Consider the following 25,351-nt stretch of genomic DNA (forward strand, 5'->3'; position numbering starts at 1 on the left):
GAAAACACCATAGAGACTATTTGGTTTACTTCAACTCATTCTACTGGACACTGATGCATCATGAGAGGATATTATTAGACCCCAGACGATATGAACTAGAGAAGATAAGAATCTCACTTCTAATACATGTATAATCTGGACAAATATCTTCCTTCCAAGGAAATCCTGAGATAGAATAGAAAACTGCCCCTGAAGTTTATGGTCTTAGTCCTACAGCTTTATCCCATGAAGTCATGGGTATACTTCATACTGGTTATGAGGGCTAAAATTGAGAGGTAGTAGAGTGTCCTGGTTAAAAGTACATTCTGTGAACCAAGACTCTTTGGGTTCAGAGACTAGCTCTGCCACTTACTAGGTGTGTGATTTTCAGTAAGTTATTTAACCTCTTTATTCCTCAGTTTGTCTTCCACAAAATGGGATAGTAACTGTACCCATCTAACAGGGTTACTGTCTTATGTAAGCATTTACTACGGCTGTTGCTGCTGTTACTTGATCACATGTCCCTGCAATAGACCTGAAATTCTATCCCCCAGTTTATTGGCAGTTAGGTACAAGAGTTCCTAGTGTCAACAGTTCTGCTTTTGCTAGAATTGTCTCTTAGGATAACAAGGGAGCTGGAACATAAAACTTTAAATCTATCAACTTCTCTATTTCACCTGGTAAAGATTACATTGCCGGGAAAGGTTCTGTGATGCTTGACTGAAGGCTGCTTCTGTGTGTAAACATTAGGTTCCTTCCAACACGTACAGGTGCTGAATGGCTTTCTTAGGCATTGTCCACATTTGACATAACTGTGATAAAATGTTCTCATTAACTTAGAAATATAAGCTCTGAACTAATTTTGCAAAGTAGAATGTATGTTCTGACATGGATACCCTTCTGCTCCAAGCTCAAGCTATGGCTCTGTCCCCTCATCACACTGGCAGCAATGCTCTCTTACTCCCACACTCAGCAGTGCCCCAATCTTAATTTCCCTACTTGTCCTGAGTCCAGCTACCATTCTTTCCCATGTGCTTTTTCTATGTTTCAACACTTTGGCGTAGATCAATTTCTACCTTCCAACCCAGCCATTTTTTCACCTTTTTAAAATATTATGTTTAAAAGTTTCCTTATATTGCCAGTCAGTTGAGCCCCCATGTAATGTAAAGTAAATCCGCCTGAGTTACTCTGTTCTATGACAAAAACCTCTCTGTTACTATGCATTCTTTTATGGGCTGTGCAGTGAGGGATCTCTATATAGTTTCTAAAGTGTCTTTGTGTTCATTATCAAGATAAAGCAAACAGAAATTATCTTAATTCTCCATTACGAAAACTATAAAGTTACTATATTATCTTTAATAGTAATAATAGTGATTATTAACAACTAATTATTGATAACAGTGCTAGCAACTAACATTTATTGGGCACTTAAAAGCCTTTCACTAAGCACGTGATACATATTTTCCCATTTAGTTGAAAAAGATTAAATTAGTTTCCCAAGCCAACAAAGCTCATAACTAACTCAAAACTGGGTCTCCAGTCTAGACCTCTGCAGCACAAGGAAGATAATGTGGACTGGCGCTATTTCTGCTCCAAGGCTCTTCTTTATTCTTTTATTTCAGTTCTACTTAACACATGTTTCTTACATGTCCACAAAATGGCAGGCATGTGCTAGATAAATGAGACTGTATCTCTGGTCTCAAGGAACTCATTAGTTTAGTGGAGAAGAGAGACACACAAACAGCTAAGATTAAACAAGGTTAGATCAATAAAGGTTTACATAGAGAGATAACCATATAAATTTTCACCTCAATGGGTTGCTATTAATAATAACACTGGGACAGCAGAAGCAGATGCGTGTGAAGAGAATGCTTCACTGTAATTTCCAGGCACTATGACCAATTGTTTTAGAATGCATTTCAATGGATTTACCTCGCTGCTCACCCAACCCAAACACCTATTAAAATTCTTGCCTCTGTACAGTTTCTTCTTTGCCACTCTTTAGTACTAAAGACGTTTCTCTAAGTTTCTTCTAAGTTAATTTGACTTCTAGATTCAGGTAAAAAATTCTCAACGTGAATGGCCTAATCTAGAAATCTTAAACAGGAGGCTCAAAAGGAATGACCTACAGTCTCGTTTCTTCTTTACTTATTAAGGATTTCTTAAGACTTTAAATTGATCCCCAGTTATTTTCACACAAAAATTATGATTTGTACTTTTTTCTTAAAAGAAACTAGAAATCTGACAATATTGTCCCCACATTCTCACACTGCAAGAATCAGCTGGATTCCCAAGCAAGCCAAGGGAACCCTCCTTAGTTATACCGGAGTGTTGCTCTAAGAGCTCCCTGCTTTTAGTCTGGTGGCCAACACACCACCACTTAATTGCTCGTGACCATAACACATTGCTTAAGTTTCTGTAGAAAGGATGAAATAGTGTCAACAAGCTATGTTTAACTATTGCTTATCGCAGCGAGTTGAACTGTACTAAGTTGAAGCGAATTGCATTGCAAGGGACTATTAACGGATATTGGGTTTAAAATTGCAAAAATCAGCACAGTGCTGTTATTATCATCCCATAGCAATTCACGTCCTACATTTATGGAGTGCTTTCTATGTCCCTGAGTATGCTGGAGGGAACAGTCCTTGTTACCCTGCCCTCCACCCACTCTTACCTCCCACAAAGACAGATCAGTTAGCTTTAAAAAAAAAAAAAAAAACCTATTGGGAAAATGTCAACAGATTATTACACAAATAATAATTAAGCTCATGGCAGGCTATCATGGCAGGCTATGTGCAGTATGGAATAGCACACTGTCCCTTTCTGTATCCCTTCCCTACCCACATATTCTTCTTCCTCTGTCCATGTGCATCCAGGTCCATTGCATCTCTAAGGGCTTAAACTTTGGCTTCCAGGTGTCCAGGCCTTCTTTCCTTGCAGAGCTTCTATGCTCAAGGAGCCAAATTCTGCTCCTCAGAGCAATGTTTTAAACCATCTCAACTAACAGAACCTTCTCAGTATCTGTAGACCCTCTCTCCAAAGAAATACATACTTAACACACAAACATCTTCACAGATATTTAGGGAGGATCCCAGGGCCTAGAAAAGGTCCTGCTCTAGAGGTTTCATGAGATTGAATCAGGACTTGTCTTCCAGAGCTTACCCTCAGTACTTTAACTTAAGGCCTGACACCAGGTAAGCACTTAATGAATGTAGAAATACGAAGACACAAGTGCATGGAAATGCAGATTAGACACCAATGGTAGCAAAACAGTCTGTCCCCAAAGGAGCGCCATAGGGCAATGTCACCACCTAGGGCCCTACCAGTCCTGAGAGTGGCTCTCAGCTTCCCAGTCCCGGAAACTACCAGCAGAACCATCTCTCATAGGGAATATTCCAGTTAAGCAGATCTCAGAGACTGGGAATAACAAGAGAGTGAGATGTATGCCGCTGTCACACTAACCAGACAAATACATGGGTTGTTATGAAGAGTAAATTCTCTCCCCAGTGATACCATCTCCACAGTCATGGCTGACCTGCTAGCAGAGTCTTGTGCAAGCACAGTACTTAAAACAGGCTCTGGAGTCTTCTTTGACCATCTCCCACCCTGACTGGCACATGTCTTTATTAAAAACATTAATTTCTTTAATCAAATTACAGTCAAATCTTGTTGGCCTAAAAGCCATTTAGTCTCTTTAAGAGAATTTTGCATTTCTTTACAGGCTTTGTAAAATACTTGAAAGATTTTAAAGTTTTCATTTTTAAAAGTTTACTTCCATGAAGATAATCCCTTTTCCCTTATTTCTGAATTTGGGGTGTTAAGTGTATGCTTCACTGTAATTTCCAGGCACTACAACCAATTGTTTTAAATGAACACATTTAAATGGATTTACCTTGCTGCTTGGCTAACGTGAACACCTATTAAAATTCCTGCCTCTGTATGGTTTCTTCTTTGCCACTCTTTAGTACTAAAGGAAGTTTTTCTAAGTTTCCTTCAAGTTAACTTGACTACTAGATTCGGGTGAAAAATTCTCAACATGAATGACCTAATCTAGAAAACTTAAAGTGGAGGCTCAGAAGGAATGGCCTGCAGACTCGTTTCTCATTTACCTGTTAAATATTTCTAGAAACTTTAAGCTGGTCCCCCAGTTATTTTCACATAAAAATTATGATTTCTACTTTTTCTTAAAAGAAATTAAAATGGTAACAATATTGCCTCCACCTTCTTGCACTGCAAGAATCAGTTGGAGAGCAAAAAAGACATGCATAAAATCACCCAGGAAATAACCCAGATGCCCTCCAGTGAGTCAGATGTACTGTGGTGTGTCCAAATAATGAGATTTAAATGAAATCAAATGAATTCATTTGATTTCAAATGAAATGAATGAGCTCCAGCAACACACATCAGTATGATGTTCCTAGTAATAGAATAAGATGCGAAAAAAAGTCAGTGTAAAGGATTGTAACAGCATCATAATCTTTTTATAAGGTTAAAAACAACTAACAATTCAATTATTTGAGGATATATCTAGAAGAAAGGAAACTATATAGGAAGGAAAGCAAGGGAATGATGAACACGGATTCATTGGCAAGGGAATGACGAACATGTACAATGGCTTTCTCTGCTGAGGAAAGGCAGAGGAATGAGAGACCACACTGTTTCCTGCAGATTGCTGTCAAAATCCTAGCTTTTGTTTGTGGTGATGGGTTCAGCACATTATTATAAAGAACTAATTAAGTAGCTAACCAAATTAATGCAACACAACATGGGCAAATAATATGAGTACGTCATGAACTAAAGATTACGGACAATCTAATGGTGAATACCTCAAGTCTTAGGGGAACAAAAGAAAAAAGAACCGGCCAGAGCGAGTACCAGATACCCCTCTAAATGAGCAGGTGACCTCTTATTTTCTGTTTCCTGCCTTGCTTACCTTTTCCCCCAACACTGAGGGTATATGTTAGGTTCCATCTCACATCTCATGCCAGACCTGTTCATTGGAGCTACAGCATCACCCTGTAAACTAGTGGTTCTCAACCAAGGGTGAGTTTGTCTCCCAGAGTACGTTTGGCAATGTCTGGAAATATTTTTTGGTCACTCAATTCTCAATTGGGTGAGTTACTTCTGGCCTCTCGTGGGTAGAGGCAGAATGCTGCTAAACATTCCACAATGCAGAGGACACTCCCCCACCCCCACCCTCTACAACAAAAAAAATTGTCTGGCCCAAAATAGTGCCATGATTGATAAAACCTGCTTTAGGCATTTTAGTTTCCTTCCACCTAACCTAGGCAGATCTCTGGGTCCTAGTGCCTAGGATGACATCTTCAGCACCCAAAGAACTAAAAAATTTTGATTTTGAAATCCATGGTAAAAGAGGATTGACACTTAATACTAAATGACCAACTAAGTCGGTGGTAGTTGCAACGCAGCCCAACAAATCATTTCACAGATAAGGAAACTCTGCTAAGAGAGAAAGCCGATTGCCCACGTGATCTACCACCTGCCTTCCTCTCCAACTTCGTCTTCAACCACTCTCCCTCTATATCGCTCCGTATGAATCATGAGGACTCTTTCCATTTTGTTGAATTCACCAAGCTCTTTCCTGCCTCATGGTCTTCCCATGGCTTGATATTTGTCATCCTTTAAGTCTCCTCTAAATGTTTTCTTTTCAGAGATGTCTCAGCCAACCATCCTATATAATTAAGCCCCTAATCTTATGTGCCCCTTATAATACCTTTGTAGAATTTTCACAATTTGCAATTTGTATTTTTTGATTAATTTTCTGTTTCCTCCTTTCTGCCCCCTACAACCTAGTATGTGATAGTAGGATCAATTCAAGCTTTTTCTTCTAACATTGTTTACCCAGCATCACATACATTATCTGCAGGTGGGTGGGCACTCAATAAAAATTTGCTGAATCAATAAATACATAAATGAGTGGCTATATTAAAAGGAAGGAGACAGGAAGGAGGTAACGGTAGGAAAGGGAGGGAGGAAGGGATGAAGGGCGTGAAAGAAGGAGGGAAGGGAAATTAATAAACCCTTACTCTCCTTGTTCCTAGCCCAACAAATTTAGCTGTATTCTCTTCTTGGACACTAAAAATAAAATCAGCCCACTGAGGGGAGAGAGGAGGAAACACAGCAACTCTCAGATGCTGCACTGTGACTTTGGTCATTATGAAATGTTAAACTAGTCACATCATTTGCATTACATCAAGTTAATCTCTAAGTTTAGGTTTCTTGAATGAGTGCTGGGATTTTTGCTTTTTCTTTCTCTTTCTAGTCTGTCTCCAAGAGTTGAAAAGATGTTAAAGGTAAGACTGAGTTTTACAAACTCTCTGCCTTCAACAGAGCCAAACCAAGGGCCTGCCCTGGAAGGGACAAATTAGTTAGGTATCTGCTGTCCAGGCTCCTGCTCTAGACCAAAATGTGTGTTCACAATTACTTTGGTGTGAATTGTGCTGACTTCTCAATCTTGTACATCACTTTGCAAATATATATATATATATAATCTCCAGCAATGACTGCTGGCATGCAGCTGGGTCCCAGTTTCCATTGACAATGTTTACATCCATTTAGTGGTTACAGGAGTGGCCCTTGAGGGGATCCTTAGGACTGAAGGGAACTGGCCACCGCTGGCAGATAGTTGGAATGGTACTTAATCAAATTCTATTCCCAGCTTTGGAATGTCACCTCTCTGGTCACTGACTCCCAGTTTCTCTCACCACAGTTTCTTTCTCATGATTACTATGGGAAACAATAGAATAACACTGGGCCCAGGTGTCAGGCTCCAGAACCAAGGCAAAGATCACAAAAACGCTTCTGTGCTGCACCTCCAGCATAAACTCTTTAAAGTGCCTTTGCTTCAGTGTTCAATTCAAATTGCCTACTATGTCTAAGACAATGGGTAAGGTACGTCTGCTAGAGATAAATCTTCCACCCTCAAGGAGCAGACAAAAGAGATGATGAATTTTAAAGTAACTGTAATTCAGGGTAGAAAGTATTAAATGCCATATGAAAAGAACAAGGGAAAAAATTAGTTTCAAATGATGAAGATCTCCCACTGAGACAATTAATAGAAAAATTTTCCAAAAGAATTATAATTTGCAATTGACTTGGAGAGAATTGGTAGAATTGTGATACCTGGGAAAGGAGAGTAGGAAAGGGCACTCCAAGTGGAGGAATTAGCCTTCAGCAAAGGTAAACTCTCAAAACATGGAATATATTTAAGGACAAAATGTCAGGTTATTGCATTACAGGAACTCAGTGAACTCTAATGTTATAATTAACCTACTCGTGTATGGTTAGATAATACACCTTTGGTTGGGACTTTAAAATTCTAAAATGTGTACACTACTCTAGCTATGGCTGTCGGAAACCAAGTTTGCTGAACCCTTAAAAACTGCACATCCAGCTGAGCACAGTGGCTCATGCCCAGCACTTTGGGAGGCCAAGGCAGGTGGATCACCTGAGGTCAGGAGATTGAGACCAGCCTTGCCAACATAGTAAAACCCCATCTCTACTAAAAATACAAGAATTAACTGGGTGTGGTAGTGCACCCCTGTAATCCTAGCCACTTAGGAGGCTGAGGCAGGAGAATCATGTGAACCCAGGAGGCAGAGGTTGTAGTGAGCTGAGATTGTGCCCCTGCACTCCAGCCTGGGCCACAGAGTGAGAATCCGTCTAAAAAAAATAAATAAATAAAAATAATAAAGCTGCACCTCCATCTTTTCCCCTCCACCATCAGCAGGTGGACCCCTCACAATTACCCTAAAGTTAGCGTTCTCAGAGAAAGTTAGTGGTAGAGGCAACTGCCTATGACCATTTCAGCTGAGCGGCAGTCTGAGTATGGAAGTACGCTGAACAGATGTGTTTGGGGCTTTAGTTTCCTTTGATTAATCAGGGTTCCTTTTCTCAGCCCAGTATGCTGTCAGCTTCTGCCTGTGGAAACTCCTCGTCACACAGATTGACAGAAAAGCAACTTATCCCACCAATCAGTTTCAAGCAGGAAGGTAAGAGCCTGCCCTGTGGATAATTGCCCACACAAACTTGAGTTGAAGTTCATGAAAACTTACATTTTATGTATAGAATAACTTCTTATTATATTCCAGTCACCCTAAATATATATTTTGTTATATGCTGCTTTAATTCTCACAATCCTGTAAGGAAGGTAGTGTCAGCCATGGATCAAAATAAGTAAGGTAAGGTCTGGGGAGGTTAAGAAACATACCCACAGTCACCCAGCCAGCAGGTCAGAGAGCTAGGTCCTTCTTAATTGAAATGCTTTTCACCCAACAAGGCTGCCTGTCATGAAGACACTCCCTTCTCCTCCTTAGCTTTCTGATATTCTCATCCGGCAGGTGTAACAAGTGACAGTGCATGAACACTTGCTGATTGTCCACATTTGAGCTGATGGATGTGCTGCCCAGACAAGTTCTTAGCTTCCCCTTAAACAGGTTTTCACAAGTTGCAAACCCAAGAGTGAGAGGAAACAGGCAAGAGGGACTCCACCCAATAGCCAGACAGTGGTTACTCCAGGCATCATCCTAATCTTTTGGTCTGGTCATCTTGGGCAAGAGGCATTTTCTAGGCTCTCATGTGATGAGGAAATTAAAGATTCTCTTGCTGATGATGTCTTTAGTATAATAATAAATAAATATTTTGTGTTTGTCTCTAGTTTCTGGCATAGAGCAACTAAAACCCTTGGAATGTTCTAAATAACAGGAGTGTATTTTGCGATTCAAAATGAGCCCCTTTCAACCATATCTGAGTTCATCCTAATGAGGTGACCTTCAGCATGGGGGCTGGTGGTCAAAGGAAGCTACCATATCTTTAGATCATTGGAACTTTCAGTTCTACCCTCTGACCTCTTGGGAAAGGAAAGGGGCTACAGACTGAGTTCCATCACCAATGGCCAGTGATTTTTTAAAAAGCCCTAAATGACAGTATTCACAGAGCTTCAGCGTTGACAGACACAACCATGTGCCAGGAGGGTAGTGTACTCTCCCTCCATGGGGACAAAAGCTCCTGTGCTAGAGACTCTTCTAGGCCTCACCTATGTAGTGCTTCATCTGGTTATTCACTTATGTCCCTTAAGATAAGCCAGTAATAGTAAGTGCTATGGTTGGTCTTCACCAAACTCACATTAAAATTTGATCCCCAATATGGCTATGTTGGGAGGTGGAGCCTAGTGGTAGGGGTCTGGTGCAGGGGGTGCAGATCCAGTATGAATAGATCAGTGCCCTCCCACAGGGGTGAGTTCTGTCTCTCATTAGCTTCCACAAGAGCGGGTTGTTAAAATAGAATCTAGCATCCTCAGTTTCTCTTTCTTGCTTCTTCTCTTGCCATGTGATCTTTTTTCTCATGCCCACTTCCCTTCTGCTTTCCATCATCAGTCAAAGCAGCATGAAGCCCTCCTCAAATGTGGCTGCCCAACTTTGGACTTTCCAGTCACCAGAATCCTAAGCCAAATACACTTCTTTTCTTTATAAATTACCCAGCTTCAGATATCCTATTATAGCAATATGAAATGGACTAAGGCAATGAGTAAAGTGTTTTCCAAAGTTCTAACAGATTATTGAACCTGGAAGGGTGGAGGAATGGAAACCTCCCAATATTAGACACACTTTGTCTAATAGCCAAATTAGACAGAAGTGTGAGTAGCCTGGTGACCCATATTTATGACTGGCATTTGAATGAAGACAGTCTTATGGGATTGGGCCCTTAAATCTGTGGAGACTGACATTAACTCTAAGTAGTTAATGTCAGATTGAATTAAGTTGTAGGACACCGATTTGGTGTCCAGAGAACTGTTAATGTCAGGAAGAGAAAAACTCTACACATTTAGTGTCAGAAGTATTGTGAATAAAAACAGTATCTGAGAGGTGTAAGACATTAAGAGCACATAGAAGTCAGTATCTGGGAATACCAGCCTGTTTACTGCACAGTGTAAAGACCCAAACCGAGGTAGCACAGGAGAAAAGACAACATATTTGAAGACAAAGCCCTGGGGTTCAAATACTGGTTCTGCCACTTATTAATTTTATTATGTACAAGTCACTACCATATCTAAAAAATAAGAATACTAATGCCTACCTCACAAAACTGTTATGAGAATGAAATGGAATAACAGTTGTAAAAGTTTTTCGAATATAAGTGGTCACTATTTTGGAGAAAATTAGACTTCAGGATGATTAATAAACCCTCAGTGACAGGCAGATATGTTTGGCCCCTCCATATAAGTCAGATCTCAGCCTCTCTGACCACACAGTCTAAAATAGCAACCCAGTCACTCTCCTGTACATCATCCTATTTTAGATCTCTATGAGCCCTTATCATCTCTATCTGATATTTTCTTATTTGTTTATGTTTCTTCAATCTGTTAGAATGTAAGTGTCACAAGAGCAGAACAGCTTCAGTTTGTCTTGTTGATTGCTGAATCCCTGGCACATAGTAGGCCCACAGATATTTTTTGAGTGAATGAATGGCTCACCTTTTATTGTAAGGATTCCAATCTAAGGAAGTATATAAGTATATTAATAGACTAGTAAACAGAAAGTCTGAAAATTACAATCATAGAGTGCTGGCACCTGATATATGCTTAGCAAACATCTAGTGGAGCTCATCATTTTCCAGAGAAGAAAGCTGAAATCTTAAGATGATTCTCAAACAAGGACACATTGAAAGAAACCACAGGAAAAGCAATGATCTCCTCTCAAAATCATCCTTCTACTCTTTGACCAATGAAGAATACATTTTGACAACACATTTTATTCCCCAGTATTATTTCCCTTTATCCCTGGGTATTATTTATCACTTATTACAGGATTTTAGAAAATGAAAAATCTATTATGAACTAAGAGAGGAAAATATCAGAGATGATCTGATCATGGAACCTTTCTACAACATCTATAACAAATGCTTTCCTGGGTCCCACACCTCCAGCGAAGCAAACTACTTCCTGGGGAAGGCTGTTCTATTTTCAGATAATCCCACTAAAAATTACACTGTGTGCCAGATACTGGGTTAGAGCCCAGAATGTAGGACTGTAAGTTTCTTCCTCATCACCCACATGAATGCACACAAACACTTTTCTTTCAACCAGAACAATGCTGTGTCTATCTATTTTATATACTAATCTTCCATGAAAAGTTTGTGCCTAAACAAGGGCCTGTGTAGATGAAAACATTTTGGAAATCACTATATTACCAAATCCCCCATTGAGATAGTCTGGAATCTTTTTCATATAAAGAAATTTTATAAAAGGAGTGGAAAGCATCCTATACAGCAATGGTTCCCACCCTTCTTAGTATGAGGAACCCTTCCTTAACATCGCAAGCAGTATGCATATCTTCAAAGTTACTATAATGCATCGCTACAGAAACATGTACACATATGCACCAGAATACACAAACAAGAAAAATGCAAAGCTGGAAACGATCCAAAAGTTCATCAACAATGAAACTTTTTCAAGTATAGTCTTACAACGGTATATTCTGCTACAATGAAAATGAATAAACTGAGTTTTATGAAATGATACGGATATATCTTAGGAATATAATAAACAGAAGAATGAGAACACAAAATAATATAATCAAGTCTATAAATAATGCTGCCATAAACATGCCTATCAATGATAGCATGAATAAAGAAATTGTGGCACATATATACCATGGAATACTATGCAGCCATAAAAAAATAATGAGACCACGTCCTTTGTAGGGACATGGATAAAGCTGGAAGCCATCATTCTCAGCAAACTAACACAGGAACAGAAAACCAAACACCACATTTTCTCACTCAAGAGTGGGAGTTGAACAACGAGGACACATAGACACAGGGAAGGGAACAACACACACTGGGGCCTGTTAGGGGGTGGGGGACAAGAGGAAGGAGAGCATTAGGAAAATAAGTAATGCATGAGGGGCTTAAAACCTAGATGACGGGTTGATGGGTACAGCAAACCACCATGGCACATGTATACCTACATAACAAGCCTGTACATTCTGCACATGTATCCCAGAACTTAAAGTAAAATAACAAAAAATGTAACTAATAATAATATAATCAGTGTGATTTCAATCCTGTAAACTTCAAAAATGTTATTGGATACACAAATAGTAAGAAAAAATAATATTTTTAAAAGGCAATGAAATAATTATTTTAAAAGTCATGTAAGAGATTATCTCTGGGTGGAGAAAGAGCAATAGAGATGGGCTTTAGTTAGAGAGGGCTCTAGGGGAATCTCTGGAATGCTAGCAGTGTTCTATCTTCTGACTTCAACAAGTTCCACTGTATTATTAAATCAGTTGCATACAAGTTCCATACAAGTTCCACTGTATTATTAAATCAGTTGCATATAATTTTTGCGCATTTTTGTGGCACTTCAAAAAAAATGTCACATATTCTTAAATGATTGAGATCCACTTTTACATATACAGATCGTATCAATGCTTGTTGGTCATATAAGTCCTTGGACCTGTAGCAATAACTCTTAAGACTTATCAAGAGTTGTGGTCCACAGGTTTGCAACCACTGGTATGGGAAAAAAACAAAAAGCAATGGCTAGGATTTAATCTAAACTTCACTGCTGTTAATCCCTTTCCCGGGTGATATGGTTTTGGCTCTGTGTCTCCACCCAAATCTCACCCAGAATTTTAACCTGGTGGGAGGTGATTAGATCATGATTTCCTTTATGCTATTCTTGTGATAGTGAGTGAGTTCTCTGATAGTGAGTGATCTGATGGTTTAAAAGTGTGGCACTTCCTAGGCGCAGAGGCTCATCCCTATAATCCCAGCACGTTTGGAGGCCAATGTGGCCAGATCACCTGAGGTCAGGAGTTCAAGACTAGCCTGGGAAACATGGTGAAACCCTGTCTCTACTAAAAATACAAAAATTAGATGGGCATGGTGGCACGTGTCTGTAATCTCAGCTATGTAGGAGGCTGAGGCACGAGAATCACTTGAGCCTGGGAGGCAGAGGTTGCAGTGAGCAGTGATTGTGCCACTGCATTCCAGCCTAGGCAACAGAGTGAGATTTCATCTCAAAAAAAAGGAGGGGTAACAGTTCTCCCCCAAACTCCACCCCTGCCTTCCTGCTGCCATGTAAGACATGCCTTCCTTCTCTTTCACCTTCTACTGTTATTATAAGTTTCCCAAGGTCTCCCCAGCCATGTGGAGCTGTAAGTCAATTAAACTTCTTTTCTTTATAAATTACTAAGTCTCAGGAAGTTGTTTATAGCAATGTGAAACTGGACTAATACACCTTGTCTGGGCCTGTTTGTCCATCTGTAACAGAGAGGGTTGAATTATATGATATCTTGGGTCCCTCTCTACAGGTACTTCTTCTACAGAACTACCTGTAGTTCTTGTAGCAATAGGAACCTTCTGAACATCACACATTTGACAGCTTGCAACCCCCTTGCAGATGCACATCTAAGGTCATAAATCTCTTCCATTGAGATGCCTGCCTTTACTTCAAAGCTGTCCATGTAGTTCTCACTCAGAATCCAATATTCCTTTAAGGAAAAATAAAAAATGGTTTCTGTTGCACCATTTGTGGAAATTGGTACATATTGTACAGACTACCTGCTTAAGAACTGTCAAGAGTGTCCTCTGGGAGAAGGAGCATGTCACATGTAGGAACCCCCATGCTTGGCCCCAGGAATGGGAGCTAGCCTGCCACCCTGTGATTCTGGTTACTGTGCCATATTAATCAAACAAGCATCAGAATTATCCAATGTGTGAAGACTATTTGATTTATTTCTATGACTGTATTTAGATTCAAGCACAACCTTGTGGAAGATTTCTTGAATTTTTAAGATGGCACCATCAAGCCATGATGCATGACTCTGATTTTGACTGACAGAAAAGGGGTCCTGGATATGCTAGAGAATTTCAAGCCAATGGACAGAGGTGGAAATGTGACATTAGAATATGTAAAAGGAAAATCAATGATTTGATAAGAATGGAAAATTGTTTGGGAGAATAATGGAGCATAAGGAAGACCATAATTTCTACCTTTTTCAAATACCCTGGGATGCCATACCCAGCTGACACAGGGTAATTCAAGACATTAAATCCTGTACTAGATAATTATAATGTTATCTCAGCAGGATTTGTAATGCCTTTATCACTGCAGAAGTAATGCATGCACATTTTAAAAATCAGAAAATAAAAATACAAATGGAAACTGTATATTACCACACCCAGAGATCACCACAATTAACAACTCATTGCATATATTTTTCCTCCTACCAAAGTAAAACCATACTGTAAATGTTATTTTACAATCTGCTTTTTTGATTCAATGGCTTCCATTTTTCCAAGTCAGTGAGCTTTTCGCTCTTATAATACCCAAATTATATTCAAATATCACCAGTGGATTGACCAATGTCCCCTATAACTGGCTTTTAAAAATTGACTTGGCATTACGCTGTTTCCTAAACTAGATGGTTAATTAGTATGTTCACCTTATAATTATCCATTAAGCTGTACACATTTTATGTACTTTTATATAGGTATACCATATATTAATATATACACTACATATAATATATAACAATAATATATTTCACAACAAAAGAAAGGGGAGAAATATCAGACACTCTCATATAATTATTACTGAACTGTTGCCATTTGTTTTAATCCAGCTCCTTCCTTTTTACATGATGTTGACTTATGGAAGGGCCAGTCATTGCACAAGAGTGCTAATATGCTAATAACTATGCCCCCCACCAATTTCAGATGTTACACAAAAACAAGAGACAAGTGACCTAATCTCCAGCTGCTTTCTTTTCATGATTTGTTTATTCGTTTGTTTGTTTAGGAATAATTACATTTATCCCACAGAAGAATGGTAAAAGTAGCCAAAGTTTTTGTTTATAAGGAACCTTATTTTTGTTTTGTTACTTTGCATTCTAATAAAAATTTAGTTATAATTTTATGTCAATTTAAGTTTGGCTGTAAACCAACAAGAGATTTCCTTATCACAGTGCTTTGAAATCTTTTTCATATAATAGCACCCATAGAAAAATTTGCACAGTGCTGATTAGGTAAATGCATAAGTCTGTTTGAAGCTGGAGGGATCCATATCTTAACTTTCCTATAAGCACTCCAGGGCCATCCATGGCACCCCAGTGGAGTTGTTCTTCCTTATCCTGCATTTATAGCAACAAATACCTTTCCATTCTCTCATTTTCCTCAGTTTAGTCAGTGTCAAATTGGGCAAAGTTGCACCTAAAATAAATACGTCCTTAACTACTCACCATTCCTACAGAAGCTTGCCCTATGCTTTCTCAACCCTATTTCTTTATCCAAGTTGAAGGTCTTTGGTTTTTGTTTGTTTTTGCTTTTATTTTTGTTTCTCAAATCCTGTCTCAACCTCACTGCTTCTTCTCCTAGGGAAAAAAATTCTAGCAATCTTTAAAAGTACTACTCAAATGTAACTTTGGGACACCTCCTCAGTCAGAACTAATCACAAGTTAAAAACCAAATTCATTACCTGCATCCTCCTCTGTGTCTGAATCACCATCATCACCACAATTACACATTCAGTGGTATGATTCAGAAATCCAGACACGTCCTTTAATATTCTCCCCACATTCCCTGAACAGCTAATGAGTCCAAGGTCTATTGATTGTCTTCTAGATACTTCTCAAATTAGTTTTCTTTGCTCCATCTATAATACTACTTCCTCATTGGTTCAATCTCTTTTCTCACTGGAATCACTGCAAGAGCCATTGCATTCAGTTCCATCTCTGTCTGAGGTTGTCTGCACTGCTGCAGAGTGATCTTCCTAAAACAGACATCTGATTTTACTTATCTACTAGAGTCACAAGCTGTGCTGGTTTGTCTGACGGATTTCTCGGGATGTTGCGCTTTCAATGCTAATGTCCAGGAAGTCCAGAAAAACCAGGATGGTTAGCTACATATTTAAAATCTTTAAATCTCTTTAGAACAGCATATTAAGTTCTTCCTAATCTTCCCTACAATATCTTTTCAGCCTTAACTCTCTGTTCTCCTCGTCCCACCCCACCACACATTCATATACACCCTGCACTCCCTGCCAAGGTGCATTCAGTTCCCTAAATGGAATGTGCTTTGTCCTTTTACATCTCAGTACCTTTGTACATTGTCTCCTTGACTTAGAATTTCCTTTGCTGGACTTGCTGTTAAACTTCTATTCATCCATCAAGATTCTTTTCAATTAGCACTTTTTCAATGAAGCCATCCAGGAGTGCGTCATAGCTTCTTCCATGTTCTCACAGCACCTTGTATACACTGGTGTCAAAGCACTAGCCCATTGAGCTCTGCCCCCACCAGATACTGCGACATAGAACTTTTCTTTGTGTACTAATACCTAGCACAGGGACTTATACATAATAAGGGCTCAATAAGTGGGAAAGGAAAGAAGGAAGGAAGGAAACAAGGAAGGAAGGAAGGAAGGAAGGGGAAGGGAGGGAGGGAGGGAGGGAAATTTTCTTATTTTCGGAATAAAAAAATTTACCAGAAACAGAGATGGGCATTACATAACAAGAAAAGTTTTAATTCACCAAGAAAACACGGAAATCCTAAATGTGTATGCAACTAACAAGTCAGTGAGAGAAAAAAAGAAATATATATAAATATAAATATATATATATATTTATAGTAATATAAATATATATATTTATAGTAATATAAATATATATATTTATAGTAATAGTATTATTTTTTCTTTCAATGTTTGGTAGGCTTTTTTTCAGTGAAACTATCTAGGCACAGAGATTTCTTCTTGGAAACTTTAGGAAGTACAAATTCAACTTTCTTAATAGTAATAGGATTATTCAGATTATCTATTTCACATTGAGTGGGAGTTGTAATAGTTTGTGTTTTTCAGACAATTGGTTTATTTTATCTAAGTTGTCAGATTTATGTGTGTAGAGTTGTTCATGATATTTCCTTATATTTTTCTTGTTTTTAAAATTTCTGATATTGATGATTGGTCTCTTTTTCTTTTTTTCTCAGTCTTGCTGTAAAGAGCCAGCTCTGTTTTGATTTTCTAGTCACAATTTCATTGATTTCTGTTTTTATCTTTATTATTTCCTTTGTTCTGCTCACCTTGGGCTACTTTGCTCTTCTTCAAGGTTCTTGAGAGGGGAACTTAGATTATTGTATTGGAAACTTTATTTTTCTAATATGTGCAGTTAGTGCCATACATTTCAGTTTCAGCACTGCTTTGAGTCGTGTTCCACAAATTTTGATATGCATGCCTTTACTTACATTCAGTTTAATGTGTTTATTTTTTGTTTCTTTCTTGAGATTTCCCCTTTGACCTATGAATTATTCAAAAGTCTTTAATTTCCAATGGTTTGGAGAGTTTCTTGTTACATTTCTATTGTTGATTTCCAGTTCTGTTCTGATTGAAGAACATGTTATATGATTTTAATTCTTTTAAATTAGTTGAGGTCTGCTTGGTGGCCCAGGATATGGTCCATCTGAATGTATATTCCATGAGAACTTGAAAAGACTGCATGTTTTGTTATTGTTGGCTAGACTGTTCAATAAATATCAATTAAGTTCCGTTGGTTGATGATGTTCTTGACGTCTTCTATATCCTTGTTGATTTGGTGTCTTGTTGTTCTATGAATTATTGGAAGAGGGGTTTTAAAGTCTTTGGCTTTCAGCTGGATGCAGTGGCTCACACCTGTAATCCCAGCGCTTTAGGAGGCTGAGGCGGGTGGATCGCTTGAGGTCAGGAGTTTGAGATTAGCTTGGCCTACATTGTGAAACCCCATCTCTACTAAATATACAAAAATTGGCCAGGCATGGTAGCAGGCACCTGTAGTTCCAGCTACTTGGGAGGCTGAGGCAGGACAATCACTTGAACCTGGGAGGCAGAGGTTGCAGTGAGCCAAGATCATGCCACTTCACTCCAGCCTGGGCGACAGAGTGAGACTCTGTCTCAAAAAAAATAAATAAATAAAGGTTTTGGCTTTCATTATGGATTTTCCCACTTCTCTTTCCAGTTCTAGCAGTTTTTGGTACACACACACACACACACACACACACACACACACATATATATTCTTTTCCAAGAAGAAATCTCTGGGCCTAGATAGTTTCACTGAAAAAAAGTCTACCAAACATTGAAAGAAAAAATAATATTATTACTATGAAATCTATTCCAGAAAGTAGAAGAGAGTGAACTCTTTTCCATTTGAATTTATGAAGCTAGCATTACCCTGATAACAAAATAAGACAAAGACAGTACAAAAAACAAAAGTATAGACCAACATCCCTCAGGAATATAGAAACAAATTTTCTTAACAAAATATTTAGCAAATATAATTCAGCAATATGTTAAAACACACTACCTAGTAATGGTTTAATTCAGGGATGCAAGACTGCTTCAACCTCAAAAAAAAAAATCAATCATTGTTGATTTAGCAGACCACCATATTAACAGTCTAAAGAAGAAAAATCACATGATCACACCAAAGTAGAAAAAACATTTGACAAAAATTCATACCTATTCATGATTTTTAAACTCTCAAAAACGTAGAAATAAAAGAGAATTTTTTCAACTTAATAAGGAATTTTTTAAAAAAACTTACAGTAACATATTTAATGGTAAAAAACTGAATGTTTTCCCCATAATATTAGGAACAAGACAAGAATGTCCACTCTCACCACTCTTACTCAACATTGTTCTAGAATTTGTAGCTAGACAAGGGAAAAGGAAATAAAAGGCATACAGAAATAAAACTTACTCTGTTTACATATAATACAATTTCTCTGTAGCAAACACCCAAGAATCTACCCAAAAGAAACGTCCTAGAATTGAGTGATTTTAGCAGTCACAGGATATGATACAGACATACAAATATTAATTTTATTTCTATATCCTGGTAAACATATGGGTACTGAAATTAAAAATATGACTACAATGACTCAAAAGAAATGAAATACATGTAAATTTAACAAAATACATACAGAAATTATATGCCAAAAGCTACAAAAAGCTTATGAAAAAATGAAGGAAGATCTAAACAAATAGAGAGAGATACCATGTTCATGGTTTGGAAAGCTCAACATAGTAAAGATTCTAATTTTTGTCAAATTGATATCTAGATTTAATGCAATATATCTATCAAAATCCCAGTAAGATTTTTCCATATATAAGCAGGCTAATACTAAAATGTATATTAAAAAGTCAATAAACTATAATAGCTAAGACAATTTTGAAAAATAGTGAAGTGAAAACAATCAGTCCACCTGATTTCAACACTTATCATAAAATTATACCACAATCAAGACGGTATGGCATTGGCATATAGACTAATGGAATAGAAGAGAAAACTGAGAAACAGACATACACAGATATACCCAACAGATTTTTGCCACATATGCAAAAGCAGGAAAAAATGGACTTTTCAACAAATGGTGTTCAACCAATTGGACATCCATAGGCAAAAAAAAAAAAAAAGAAAAGAAAAAGAAAAAGAAAACTTCAACCTAAGTCTTATATCTTACACAAAAATTAACTCATAATGGATCACACATTTAAATATAAAACATAAAACTTTAAGAAAAAAAGTTGGCCAAAATCTCAGAACACATGGCTAGGCAAAGAGTTCCTAGACTTGAAAACATCTTAGACACAAAAGACATGTAAAGTGTTATCCATAAAAGGGAAAATTGACAAATTGGACTTTGTCAAAATTAAAACTTTTGCTTTGTGGAAGAGCCTGTTAAGAAGAGGAAAAGAAAAACTACTCACTGAGAGAAAACACCTGTGAACCACACCTGGCAACAACTGAGAAGATGTCCTGCAATGAGTGAGTGGTTAAATAAACCACAGCACCATGGAATACTACTCAGGAATAAAAGGGAACAAACGACTGATGCACAACAACCTGGATCACTTTCCAAAGAATTATTCTGAGCAAAAAAAAAAAAGCCAGTATCAAGGGTTACCTACTGTATAATTACATTCTTGAAACAACAAAATTATGGAAATAGAGTAGATTAGTGGTTACTGGGGCTTAAGGAGAAGATAGAGGTGGGAAGGAAATAGATGTAGCTATAAAAAAATAAAACGAAGTTTTCTCGGGGTGATGGAAACATTCTGTGTCTTGACTGTATCAATGTCACTATTCTGATTGTGATGTTGTACTATAGTTTTGCAAGACATTGCCAATGAGGGAAACTGGGTAAAGGGTATGCAGAATCTCCTATTATTTCTTACAACTGCATGTGAATCTCCAAATATCTTTTTTAAGAAATAAACGAGCTCGAGTAGTTACCTCCAAGTAAGTTTTTTTTTTTTTTTTTTTTTTGAGACAGAGTCTCACTCAGTTACCCAGGCTGGAATGCCGTGGCGCGATTTCGGCTCACTGCAACCTCCGCCTCCTGGGTTCGAGTGATTCTCCTGCCTCAGCCTCCTGAGTAGCTGGGAATACAGGCGTGTACCACCGTGCCCAGCTAATTTTTGTATTTTTAGTAGAGATGGGGTTTCACCATGTTGGCCAGGATGGTCTCGATCTCTTGACCTCTTGATCCACCCACCTTAGACTCCCAAAGTGCTGGGATTACAGGGGTGAGCCACCACGCCCAGCCCCAAGTTACTTTTATATCTGAAATTCACCACTTTTGAGAGTCTAAGGATCCATTGGCTCTTGGTTACAAATGGGCTGCACTATTTCCAGCAGGTGAAGTTTCTTACAGGTCTGGACAAAAATGTTTATGCTGGTTATGTAAAGGTCCAAGTAACCTTAAAATGAAGACAGGTGAGTAACCAAATCAGACAGCACCTACAGATCTACAGCTATTTAGAGATGGAAAAAACAGAGGGCAGGCAAGGGAAAGCTCCTCACACAAAATTAATTGTTAATGGATGAATCCACATTAAAAACAACAACAACAAAACAAAAACAGCCTTTAAACAGGAACACAGCGGTTTGTGAATATCTACTGACTTCACTTACTGCCTGTGCAAATCCTTGAATGCCACTCAGCCCAGGCCTTTTCAGCACTTGCAGATGAAAGCAGTTGGACAATTCTAATAAGTAATATTTTACTAGGGGCAATAAAGGAAAGGTTAATAATAATAATAACATTAACATTATTAATAATATAAGACCAAAAAGGAAATGAGCAGGAATTAACATTTTCTGTAATGTGCCAGATAGAAAATATTTTAAGCTTTGTGGGCCATATTGTCTCCCACAACTACTCAGATCTGCTGCAAAAGCAGGAAGAAACAATATGTAAACAAATGTAGGTGGCTATTTTTCAACAAAAATTCACAAAAGCAGTCAATGGGCCATTTTCCCAATGGGTCACAGCTTGCAGACCCCTGCCATCAAGAAACAACATGCAAGAAAACAATTTGTTCATGGCAAGAGTAACACCATCTTGAAGCAAAACCACCACAATGGCCAAGGTTTGACTCCTATCTACCAAGGCATTCCTGCAGCAAGATCAAGAAACGATGCCTGCAGCACAGACAACTTCTCATAAAGAAGTGTATCTAACTTCCCCAGTGGGCATAAGTTGCACAAGAGGGTCTGAGACAGGATACATGCTGTAATCTAAACGCTGGCTGGAGCAGGAAAACTTTCTGGAGGGCTCAAGAATCCACCATCACACAGCTGCCTAAGGTATCACTTCTGTGCATAAGTCCCTATTAAATGTTTCTTTCTGAGAAACTGGATTTGTCAGTTTCTTTCTTCAGCCTCTCAGCACCCTGAACCTTTGGAGATGGGTCTGCATATACCTGCTCACCATGGTATGCAACAGAAACATTTAGTCTTTGCACCTGTAGTGATAGTTAGTGCCTACCTAAGGGGTTATTGTGAATTGAAAATAAAGTATCACATGAAAATGCTCAGTAATGGCTACAGGACCTACTGATTAGTCAATACATGTTAACTATTATTATCATTAGGCATATTTGCATATTCTTTTGCTATTTTCAGTTGGCCACTTACTTTATACACGGACACTCCGTGAGTAATTGTTTCCATGTTGTTAAAACTCTAAATTTTTTCCTGCACTGAGACCTTGTGTAAAAGTTCAGAAGGAAGATGATTGAATTTATCTCCCCATAAAGTTGAAAGCCTCCACAATCGAGACTTTATTGAAAAAACAAGTACTACAATTGTGACCATAGAGGATAGAATTCAATACCAAGATAATAGGAATTTTTACTTGTATTTATTCCTCATAGGGTAGGAACAGCAGGGAGAAGATACATTGGAAACTTCTGAAATGAAATATGAAGCCCCCTAGTTTGTTGCTAGAGCTCTGTTCACCCTGTAACATGTTCCGCTTGGTCAGAATTGATCCTTTAAATGAATATAGTGCCTTTCTGGAAATCCCTTGAACAAAGAGAAGCTTCATGACTTGTCTATCTCATAGTTCTTCCTCATACTTCTCTGTGATGGTGAATGGCAAATATGGCAATTCTGAGCATCAAAACCACATCCCTCATGACAATTAAGCCACTAATGAAGAGAAGAGTTCTGCTTGAGTATAGATCTTTACTCCTGAGAGGAGTATTGAAAGCCAAACTGGCCTTACAAATGTACAGCCCTCCAAAGGGCAGGAGTTTAGGTCACTAAGGCTCTCTGCCTTTAAAAAAAAAAAAAAAAAAAAAGGTTCTAGCTTATACAAAACACAAGACAAGATTTATACACAGAAATATTTCCTGCAATATTACTAGTAATGCTAAATAGAAGGCAATCTATGTATATCAGTAGGGTAATTATTAAATACTATTATATGCCATTAAAAGAATGTTTATTAAGTATTTTAATAACACAAGGGAAATTTAAGTAATAATATACAAAGAGAAACAACATAAAATCATGCAGTATGATGTTAAATTTAATTGGAAAAAAGGTGAAACACAATCAAAATAAGACTGGAAGGTAAATATATCAAGCAAAATACTAATGGTATTTGCCGTGGGTGATGGTATCATTTTGATTCTTCTTTTACATTATAATTTTCTATATTTTATACATTTTATTCATTAAACATGTTTCACTTTTAAAATCTGAAAAAAAGAAGTAATATGTTTTTTGAAAAGCCTTTTTCTACCAGCTCACAGATAACTAAAGCACCAACAGAAAAACTCTATATTTTATATTTTCTCTGGCAAAAAAAAAAAAAAATCACCTTCAGGGACCTGAAAACTTTAAACACTATTTTTTCAGTTCAGTTCACTGATTATTTATTGACCACCAGACTGGAAATTCTGTTTGTCTGTCTGTTTGTTTGTTTGTTTGGACTACCCCACCTCACTTTTCTCACTCTAAGTAACAGTATCCAATATCCCAATATTATTCTGGCAAACCACACCCTTTGCTATTTGCAGCTGATGTGCTTCACACAGAGTTGACTCTGACCCCAACTCCAGGAGAGGGCATGTGATGACAAGCATGGTATTCTTCTGGCCACACACATGAATTTAAAAATAAAAAATGATTCAATCAGAGCCAGTGAGAAAAAAGAGTATTTGGCTAAGACTACTGAAAGAAAGGCAAGTTCCTTTTTCCACTGAAGTGGTATCTAAGGATGTGTAACCCTAGAGTTATTAGAGGGCTCCTCGTGAAGTATAACAAAAAAAACCAGCTTGGAAGTTTTGTCTAGGGCAATCAGGTAAGAGAAAGAAATAAACGGTATTCAAATAGGAAGAGAGGAAGTCAAACTGTCTCTGTTTGCAGATAACATGATCCTATATCTAGAAAACCCCATCATCTCAGCCCAAAAGCTTCTTAACCCAATAATCAACTTCAGCAAAGTCTCAGGATACAAAATCAATGTGCAAAACTCAAAAGCATTCCTATACACCAACAATAGACAAGCAGAGAGCCAAATTACAATACTCCCATTCACAATTGCTACAGAGAGAATAAATACCTAGAAATACAGCTAACAAGAGAAGTGAAGAATCTCAAGGAGAACTACAAAATTCTGCTCAAGGAAATAAAAGAAAACACAAACAAGTGGAAAAACATTCCATGCTCATGGATAGGAAGAATCAATATCGTAAAAATGGCCATACTGCCCAAAGTGATTTATAGATTCAATGCTATTCCTATTAAAGTGCCATTGACATTCTTCACAGAATTAGAAAAAAACTACTTTAAAATTCATTTGGAACCAAAAAGGAGTCCATATAACCAAGACAATCCTAAGCAAAAAGAACAAAGTTGGAAGCATCAGGCTACCTGACTTCAAACTATTCCAAGTCTACAGCAACCAAAACAGCATGGTACTGGTACAAAAACAGACAAATAGACCAATGAAACAGAGTAGACATCTCAGAAAGTACACCACACATCTGCATCTGCCTGATCTTTGACAAACCTAACAAAAACAAGCAATGGGGAAAGGATTCCCTATTTAATAAATGGTGCTGGGAAAAGTGGCTAGCATTTGCAGAAAATTGAAACTGGACCCCATCCTTACACCTTATACAAAAATTAACTCAAGATGGATTAAAGACCTAAATGTAAAACCCAAAAACCTAGAAGAAAATCTAGGCAATACCATTCACAACATAGGCATAGGCAAAGATTTCATGATGAAAACATCAAAAGCAATTGGAACAAAAGCAAAAATTCATAAATGGGATCTAATTAAACTAAAGAGCTTCTGCACAGCAAAAGAAGCTATTATCAGAGTGAACAGACAATCTACAGATTGAGTGAAAATTTCTGCAATCTATCTGACAAAAGTCTAATATCCAGAAACTATAAGGAACTTGAACTATAAGGAACTTAAACAAATTTACAAGAAACAAACAACCTCATTGGCAAACGGGCATATAAAAACACTAAACTAGTCTTGCTGAACCAACCTCATATACTCTTTTGATAGCTGATCTTAACCAACTGGTTAGGACAATCATTAACACATAGTTTATCTGATTTTCAAAGGTCTCTCTTGAGGATTTTTGCTTCTGAATGTAGAATGCTGCAAAGAACATCACACTCACCCTAACAACCAGGTAAAAACTGAGATAACTCACAAAGTCATAAATTTTCTTGAACCCATCAGATAGATAAAATTTCAAGGCAATCAAGTAAACCAAATTCCAAAGAATAAGTTTTTCCAAAAAGAGACAGGTTAAAACAATGTTTTTTTACCTTTTGCAGCTCATGGGAGAAAGTGATGTTTGCCATACAAGTGATAAGAAGAAATGAGCTAAAATTTTAACAAATTAATAAAGACCAAGTTTGGACTATAGCATCAGTTTAGCTTGCATATCTGAAGGTCTGAGACTCAGAAAGAGGCTGATATACACTCAGAAACCCTTCCTCCCAGGCATCAATTGGTGCTCATCAGACAGACTAGGGGCAGAGGAGGACATCAGAGA

General features: G+C 37.8%; 1 protein-coding gene across 2 annotated transcripts in view; it reads right to left on the reverse strand.

Moving 5' to 3' along the window:
* The window catches only part of ATP13A4 (ATPase 13A4), a 143,867-nt gene that overhangs the window by 107,339 nt on the left and 11,177 nt on the right, over nt 1-25,351 (reverse strand). The gene's annotated exons all lie outside the window — the stretch shown is intronic.

Source organism: Aotus nancymaae, unplaced genomic scaffold (assembly GCF_030222135.1).
Source record: "Aotus nancymaae isolate 86718 unplaced genomic scaffold, 86718_ANA_hifiasm-v0.15.2.pri h1tg000067l, whole genome shotgun sequence".
Taxonomy (NCBI): Eukaryota; Metazoa; Chordata; class Mammalia; order Primates; family Aotidae; genus Aotus; species Aotus nancymaae.